Below are 8,649 nucleotides of genomic sequence, written 5' to 3' on the forward strand. Positions count from 1 at the left end.
CTTGTTGAGGCTGACCCTGAACCTGAAAGGACCTTGAAGCAAAAGCTAAGAGAAGCTAAGGCACAACTCTCTGTAGAGGACCTAACAGAAATCTTCAAAGAAGAAGAACCCATGGCAGCCGAAAACAACAACAATGCCAACAATGCAAGGAAGGTGCTGGGTGACTTTACTGCACCTACTCCCAACTTCTATGGGAGAAGCATCTCTATCCCTGCCATTGGAGCAAACAACTTTGAGCTTAAGCCTCAATTAGTTTCTCTAATGCAACAGAATTGCAAGTTCCATGGACTTCCATTGGAAGATCCTCATCAGTTTTTAGCTGAATTCTTGCAAATCTGTGACACTGTCAAGACTAATGGGGTTGACCCTGAGGTCTACAGACTTATGCTATTCCCGTTTGCTGTTAGAGACAGAGCTAGGATATGGTTGGACTCACAACCTAAAGAAAGCCTGAACTCTTGGGAAAAGCTAGTCAATGCCTTCTTGGCAAAGTTCTTTCCACTTCAAAAATTGAGTAAGCTTAGAGTGGAAGTCCAAACCTTCAGACAGAAGGAAGGTGAATCCCTCTATGAAGCTTGGGAAAGATACAAACAATTGATCAGAAAGTGCCCCTCTGACATGCTTTCTGAATGGAGCATCATAGGTATTTTCTATGATGGTCTGTCTGAACTGTCCAAGATGTCTTTGGATAGCTCTGCTGGAGGATCTCTTCATCTGAAGAAGACGCCTACAGAAGCTCAAGAGCTCATTGAAATGGTTGCAAATAACCAATTCATGTACACTTCTGAAAGGAATCCTGTGAACAATGGGACAAATCAGAAGAAAGGAGTTCTTGAGATTGATACTCTGAATGCCATATTGGCTCAGAACAAAATATTGACTCAACAAGTCAATTTGATTTCTCAAGGTCTGTCTGGAATGCAAAATGCACCAGGCAGTACTAACGATGCTTCATCTGAAGAAGAAGCTTATGATCCTGAGAACCCTTCAATAGAAGAGGTGAATTACATGGGAGAACCCTATGGAAACACCTATAATTCTTCATGGAGAAATCATCCAAATCTCTCATGGAAGGATCAACAGAGACCTCAACAAGGTTTCAACAACAATAATGGTGGAAGAAACAGGTTTAGCAATGGCAAGCCTTTTCCATCATCTTCTCAGCAACAGACAGAGAATTCTAAGCAGAACCACTCTGACTTAGCAACCATGGTCTCTGATCTAATCAAAACCACTCAAAGTTTCATGACTGAAACAAGGTCCTCCATTAGGAACTTGGAGGCACAAGTGGGTCAGCTGAGCAAGAAAATTTCTGAACTCCCTCCTAGTACTCTTCCAAGCAATACAGAAGAGAATCCAAAAGGAGAATGCAAGGCCAATAACATGGCCCACATGACCGAACTTGGAGAGGATGAAGAGGCAGTGAACGCCACTGAGGAAGACCTCAATGGGAGTCCACTGACCTCCAATGAGTTCCCTAATGAGGAACCATGGGAATCTGAGGCTCACACTGAGACCATAGAAATTCCATTGGATTTACTTCTGCCATTCATGAGCTCTGATGAGTATTCTTCCTCTGAAGAGGATGAGTATGTCACTGAAGAGCAAGTTGCTAAATACCTTGGAGCAATCATGAAACTAAATGACAAGTTATTTGGTAATGAGACTTGGGAGAACGAACCTCCTTTGCTCACCAAAGAACTGGATGACTTGTCTAGGCAGAAATTACCTCAAAAGAGACAAGATCCTGGGAAGTTTTCAATACCTTGCACCATAGGCACCATGACCTTTAAGAAGGCTCTGTGTGACTTAGGGTCAAGTGTAAACCTCATGCCTCTCTCTGTAATGGAGAAGCTAGGGATCTTTGAGGTACAAGCTACAAGAATCTCACTAGAGATGGCAGACAATTCAAGAAAACAAGCTTATGGACTTGTAGAGGATGTTTTGGTAAAGGTTGAAGACCATTACATCCCTGCTGATTTCATAGTCCTAGAGACTGGGAAGTGCATGGATGAATCTATCATTCTTGGCAGACCCTTCCTAGCCACAGCAAAGGCTGTGATTGATGTGGACAGAGGAGAATTGATCATTCAAGTGAATGAAAAATCCCTTGTGTTTAAGGCTCAAGGATATCCCTCTGTCACCATGGAGAGGAAGCATGAAGAGCTTCTATCAAAACAGAGCCAAACAGAGCCCCCACAGTCAAACTCTAAGTTTGGTGTTGGGAGGCCACAACCAACTTCTAAGTTTGGTGTTGAACCCTCACATTCAAACTCTAAGTTTGGTTTTGGGAGGTTCCAACATTGCTCTGAGTATCTGTGAGGCTCCATGAGAGCCCTATGTCAAGCTACTGACATTAAAGAAGCGCTTGTTGGGAGGCAACCCAATGTTATATTTATCTATTTTTCCTTTGTTATTTTATGTTTTCGGTAGGTTGATGATCATGAGAAGTCACAAAATCAATTGAAAAATCAAAAACAGAATGAAAAACAGAAAGAAAAATAGCACACCCTGGAGGAAGACCTTGCTGGCGTTTAAGGGCAGCAAATGGGCGTTTAACGCCCAGTCTGGCACCATTCTGGGCGTTTAACACCAGAAAGGGGCACCAGACTGGCGTTAAACGCCAGGAAAGGGCAAGAAGTTGGCGTTAAACGCCAGAAATGGGCACCAGCCTGGCATTTAACGCCAGAATTGGCACATAGAGCAATTTTGCTCGCCACTTGGTGCAGGGATGACTTTTTCTTGACACCTCAGGATCTGTAGACCCCACAGGATCCCCACCTACCCCACCACCCTCTCTCTTCTTCTTCACCCATTCACCAATCACCTCAACCACTCTTCCCCAAAAACCCTTCACCTATCAAATCCCATCTTTCTCTTCACCACTCACATCCATCCTTCATAAAACCCTACCTACCTCACCATTCAAATTCAAACCACTTTCCCACCCAAACCCACCCTCCTATAGCCGAACCCTACCCCTCTCTCCACCCCTATATAAACCCATCTTCACTCCCTCATTTTCACACACCCTAAACACTACTTCTCCCCCTTTGGCCGAACCACAAAGCCATCTCCATCTCCTCTATTTCTTCTTCTTCTACTCTCTTCTTTCTTCTTTTGCTCGAGGACGAGCAAACCTTTTAAGTTTGGTGTGGTAAAAGCATTGCTTTTTGTTTTTCCATAACCATTTATGGCATCCAAGGCCGGAGAAACATCTAGAAAGAGGAAAGGGAAGGCAAAAGCTTTCACCTCCGAGTCATGGGAGATGGAGAGATTCATCTCAAGGGTGCATCAAGACCACTTCTATGAAGTTGTGGCCTTGAAGAAGGTGATCCCTGAGGTCCCTTTCAAACTCAAAAAGAGTGAATATCCGGAGATCCGACATGAGATTCGAAGAAGAGGTTGGGAAGTTCTTACCAACCCCATTCAACAAGTCGGAATCTTAATGGTTCAAGAGTTCTATGCCAATGCATGGATCACCAAGAACCATGATCAAAGTGTGAACCCAGACCCAAAGAATTGGCTTACAATGGTTCGGGGGAAATACTTAGATTTTAGTCCGGAAAATGTAAGGTTGGCATTCAACTTGCCCATGATGCAAGGAGATGAACACCCTTACACTAGAAGGGTCAACTTTGATCAAAGGTTGGACCAAGTCCTCACAGACAACTGTGAAGAGGGCGCCCAATGGAAGAGAGATTCAAGAGGAAAGCCGGTTCAATTGAGAAGGCATGACCTCAAGCCCGTAGCTAGGGGATGGTTGGAGTTTATCCAACGCTCAATCATTCCCACTAGCAACCGGTCTGAAGTTACTCTAGACCGGGCCATCATGATTCATAGCATCATGATTGGAGAAGAAGTAGAAGTTCATGAGGTTATAGCCCAAGAACTTTATAAGGTGGCGGATAAGTCCTCTACCTTGGCAAGGTTAGCCTTTCCTCATCTCATTTGTCACCTCTGTTATTCAGTTGGAGTTGACATAGAGGGAGACATCCCCATTGATGAGGACAAGCCCATCACTAAGAAAAGAATGGAGCAAACAAGAGATCCCACTCATCATGAAATCCCTGAGATACCTCAAGGGATGCACTTTCCTCCACAAAACTATTGGGAGCAAATCAACACCTCCCTAGGAGAATTGAGTTCCAACATGGGACAACTAAGGGTGGAGCACCAAGAACATTCCATCCTCCTCCATGAAATTAAAGAAGATCGAAGAATCATGAGAGAGGAGCAACAAAGGCAAGGAAGAGACATTGAGGAGCTCAAGCACTCCATAAGATCTTTAAGAGGAAGAACAAGCCGCCATCACTAAGGTGGACCCGTTCTTTAATTTCCTTGTTCTTTATTTTTCTATTTTTCGAAAAATCATGCTTATGTTTATCTATGTTTGTGTCTTGTGATCATTAGTGTCTTAGTGTCTATGCCTTAAAGTTATGAATGTCCTATGAATCCATCACCTCTCTTAAATGAAAAATGTTCTTAATTGAAAAAGAGAAGAATTGCATGAAATTTAAATTTTATAACAGATTAATTATTTTGATGTGGTGGCAACACTTTTGTTTTCTGAATGTATGCTTAAACAGTGCATATGTCTTTTGAATTTGTGGTTCATGAATGTTGGCTCTTGAAAGAATGATGAAAAAGGAGACATGTTACTGAGGATCTGAAAAATCATAAAAATGATTCTTGAAGCAAGAAAAAGCAGTAAATACAAAAAAAAAAGAGAAGAAGCGAAAAAAAGGGAGAAAAACGAAAAAAAAAGAGAAGAAAAAGAAAAAGAAAAAAATAAAGTTGTGATCCAAGGCAAAAAGAGTGTGCTTAAGAACCTTGGACACCTCTAATTGGGGACTCTAGCAAAGCTGAGTCACAATCTGAAAAGGTTCACCCAATTATGTGTCTGTGGCATGTATGTATCCGGTAGTAATACTGGAAGACAGAGTGCTTTGGGCCACGGCCAAGACTCATAAAGTAGCTGTGTTCAAGAATCATCGTACTTAACTAGGAGAATCAATAACACTATCTGGATTCTGAGTTCCTATAGAAGCCAATCATTATGAATTTCAAAGGATAGAGTGAGATGCCAAAACTGTTCAGAGGCAAAAAGCTAAAAGCCCCGCTCATCTAATTAATACTGATCTTCATAGATGTTTTTGGAACTCATTGCATATTCTCTTCTTTTCATCATATTTGATTTTCAGTTGCTTGGGGACAAGCAACAATTTAAGTTTGGTGTTGTGATGAGCGGATAATTTATACACTTTTTGGCATTGTTTTTAATATGTTTTTAGTATGTTTTAGTTAGTTTTTAGTATATTTTTATTAGTTTTTAGTTAAAATTCACTTTTCTGGACTTTACTATGATTTTGTGTGTTTTTCTGTGATTTCAGGTATTTTCTGGCTGAAATTGAGGGACCTGAGCAAAAATCTGATTCAGAGACTGAAAAGGACTGCAGATGCTGTTGGATTCTGACCTCCCTGCACTCGAAGTGGATTTTCTGGAGCTACAGAAGCCCAATTGGCGCGCTCTCAACGGCGTTGGAAAGTAGACATCCTGGGCTTTCCAGCAATGTATAATAGTCCATAGAGATTTGATGGCCCGAACCGGCGTTCCAAATCAGCTCAAAACTGCCTAGCGTTAAATGCCGGAACTGGCACAAGAATGGGAGTTAAACGCCCAAACTGGCATAAGAGCTGGCGTTTAACTCCAAGAAGAGTCTCTACACGAAAATGCCTCAATGCTCAGTCCAAGCACACACCAAGTGGGCCCGGAAGTGGATTTTTATGTCATTTACTCATTTTTGTAAACCTTAAGCTACTAGTTCTCTATAAATAGGACCTTTTGCTTTTGTATTAGATATCTTTTGATCACTTTAGATCTCTAGATCATCTTGGTAGCTATCTTTAGTCTTACGCTATCTTAGATCATGGGGCCGGCCTCATGGCCATGCCTAGACCTTGTTCTTATGTATTTACAATGGTGGAGTTTCTACACACCATAGATTAAGGTGTGGAGCTCTGCTGTACCTCGAGTATTAATGCAATTACTATTGTTCTTCTATTCAATTCAGCTTGTTCTTATTCCAAGATATTCATTCGCACTCAAGAACTTGACGAATGTGATGATTATGTGACGCTCATCATCATTCTCACTTATGAACGCGTGCCTGACAACCACTCCCGTTCTACAAGCAAACATGGCTTGAATGTTTATCTCTTCGATTCTTTAATCGGAATCTTCGTGGTATAAGCTAGAATTGATGGCGGCATTCAAGAGAATCCGGAAGGTCTAAACCTTGTCTGTGGTATTCTGAGTAGGATTCAATGATTGAATGACTGTGACGAGCTTCAAACTCCTGAAGGCTGGGCGTTAGTGACAGACGCAAAAGAATCAATGGATTCTATTCCAACCTGATTGAGAACCGACAGATGATTAGCCGTGCCGTGACAGGGTGCGTTGAACATTTTCACTGAGAGGACGGGATTGTAGCCACTGACAACGGTGATGCCCAACATACAGCTTGCCATGGAAAGGAGTAAGAAGGATTGGATGAAGACAGTAGGAAAGCAGAGAGACGGAAGGGACAAAGCATCTCCATTCGCTTATCTGAAGTTCTCACCAATGAATCACATAAGTATCTCTATCTTTATCTTTATGTTTTATTCATCATTCATAACCATTTGAGTTTGCCTGACTAAGACTTACAAGGTGACCATAGCTTGCTTCATACCAACAATCTCCGTGGGATCGACCCTTACTCGCGTAAGGTTTATTACTTGGACGAATGACAAACCCCAATTTGACGGTTTATCTTGTATTGAATTTAGGGGATTTTATCACCTTTCACCCACATTTATTCAATGAAATAGCATGGTTTTGTATATTCTCCTTTAATTGTGCTTAAGAGTGAAAACATGCTTTTTAGGTCTTAAAATAGATAAATATAATTTACCTTGATTCCATTAGATGCCTTGATATGTTTGTTAAGTGATTTCAGATTTAGGAGGCAAAGATTGGATTAAAGGAATGAAGAAAAAGCATGTAAAGTTGGAGAACTCATGAAGAAATGAAAGAACCGGAAAGCTGTCAAGCCGACCTCTTTGCACTTAAACGACCATAACTTGAGCTACAGAGGTCCAAATGATGCGATTCCAGTTGGGTTGGAAAGCTAACATCCAGGGCTTCGAAATGATATAAATTTTGCCACATGTTGCTTCGCGTTCAGGGGCGCGCACGCGCACTTTGCGCGCGCGTGCCGATTCTGTCCGTGGCCCACTTTAATGAAATCGTCCCCAACGGTTTTAGGAGCCTTGTGGGCCCAATCCAACTCATTTCTGATGCTATTTAAGTCAAGTATTGAAGGGAAATCAATATACTTTAGATACTTTTGATCATTTAGCTTAGTTTTAGGAGTTAGAGTTAGTTTTAGAGAGAGAAGCTCTCACTTCTCTCTAAGATTAGGAATTAGGGTTAGATTAGGATCTCATAGTTCTAGGTTTAATTCAAGTCTCCTTCTACTTCTACCTTCAAGTGGTGATTGCTACACTTTGGTTCTTCTTTCTATCCCTATCCTCTTGTTGTAATTTCTCTTATTTTGTTTCTAGGTTTTGTAATTGAGATACTCTTGTTCTTTTGTTTTCTTTTAATAATGCAATTTGAGATAATTCATGTGATTGTGGTGTTGTTGATTGTTGTTTTGTTAATTCTTTGTAATTGTTTGTTGTTGATTCCTTTTATTCTTACAAATAAAAATGCTTTCTTTCATTACCTTCCAAGTGTTTGATGAAATGCTTGAGAGGATGTTAGAGTAGGATTTTATGTTCTTGGCTTGAGAAGGTAACTTAGGATTTCTTGAGTCACTAGTGTCCAATTGATTGCTAGTTGATAGCCATTAACTCTAGCCTTCATTAATCCAATTAGTGGAAAGCTAGGACTTATGGACTAGGATTGATATAACTCACTTGACTTTCCTTTGTTAATTGATTTAAGGATGACTAAGTGGGATTAATCCTTGCAACTACCATACTTGTGGCTAGTGATAATGATGAAGACCCTTGACAACCAAATCTTGCCAAGACCATTTTGTTAATAAAGTTTTCTTACCATTTACTATTCATGTTTCTCATCTAAAACCCCAAAATAACTCACAACCAATAACAAGACACTTTATTGTAAATCCTAGGGAGAACGACCCGAGGTCCAATACTTCGGTTTATAAATTTTAGGGGTTTGTACTAGTGACAAACAACTTTTTGTATGAAAGGATTATTGTTTGGTTTAGAAACTATACTTTACAACGAGATTTCATTAGTGAAATTCTAAACCGTCAAAAATCCATTCGTCAAAATGGCGCCGTTGCCGGGGAGTTGCAATGGTGTTATGTTATTGGTTGTTGTATATATGTGAATATTGTGAATATGTTTGTCTTTTGCTTGTTTGTTAGTTTTTGTTAGGTTTAGGACTTCGTTGCTTATCTTTGTTAATTTTTGTTTTCTTTGCTATTATGAATTCTCATCCTCACTTTGGCTATGAGTTTGGCTCAAATTATGTTGTAAGAAATGGGAACTACAATGGTAATATGCATCAAGGATTTGGGCACAACCAAAGATGGGAAGAGCCTCAAGGGATTGATCAACCTTTTTGGC

The 8,649-nt window shown here is 40.6% G+C and overlaps 1 non-coding gene across 1 annotated transcript; it reads right to left on the bottom strand.

The window, feature by feature from the left end:
• Nucleotides 1–516: 516 nt before the first annotated feature.
• LOC130953039 (small nucleolar RNA R71) lies at nt 517–624 on the bottom strand. The gene has a single exon (XR_009075213.1). It is a non-coding gene; the product is annotated as a small nucleolar RNA R71 (small nucleolar RNA).
• Nucleotides 625–8,649: the final 8,025 nt, after the last annotated feature.

This window comes from Arachis stenosperma, chromosome 9 (assembly GCF_014773155.1).
Source record: "Arachis stenosperma cultivar V10309 chromosome 9, arast.V10309.gnm1.PFL2, whole genome shotgun sequence".
NCBI classification, from domain to species: Eukaryota; Viridiplantae; Streptophyta; class Magnoliopsida; order Fabales; family Fabaceae; genus Arachis; species Arachis stenosperma.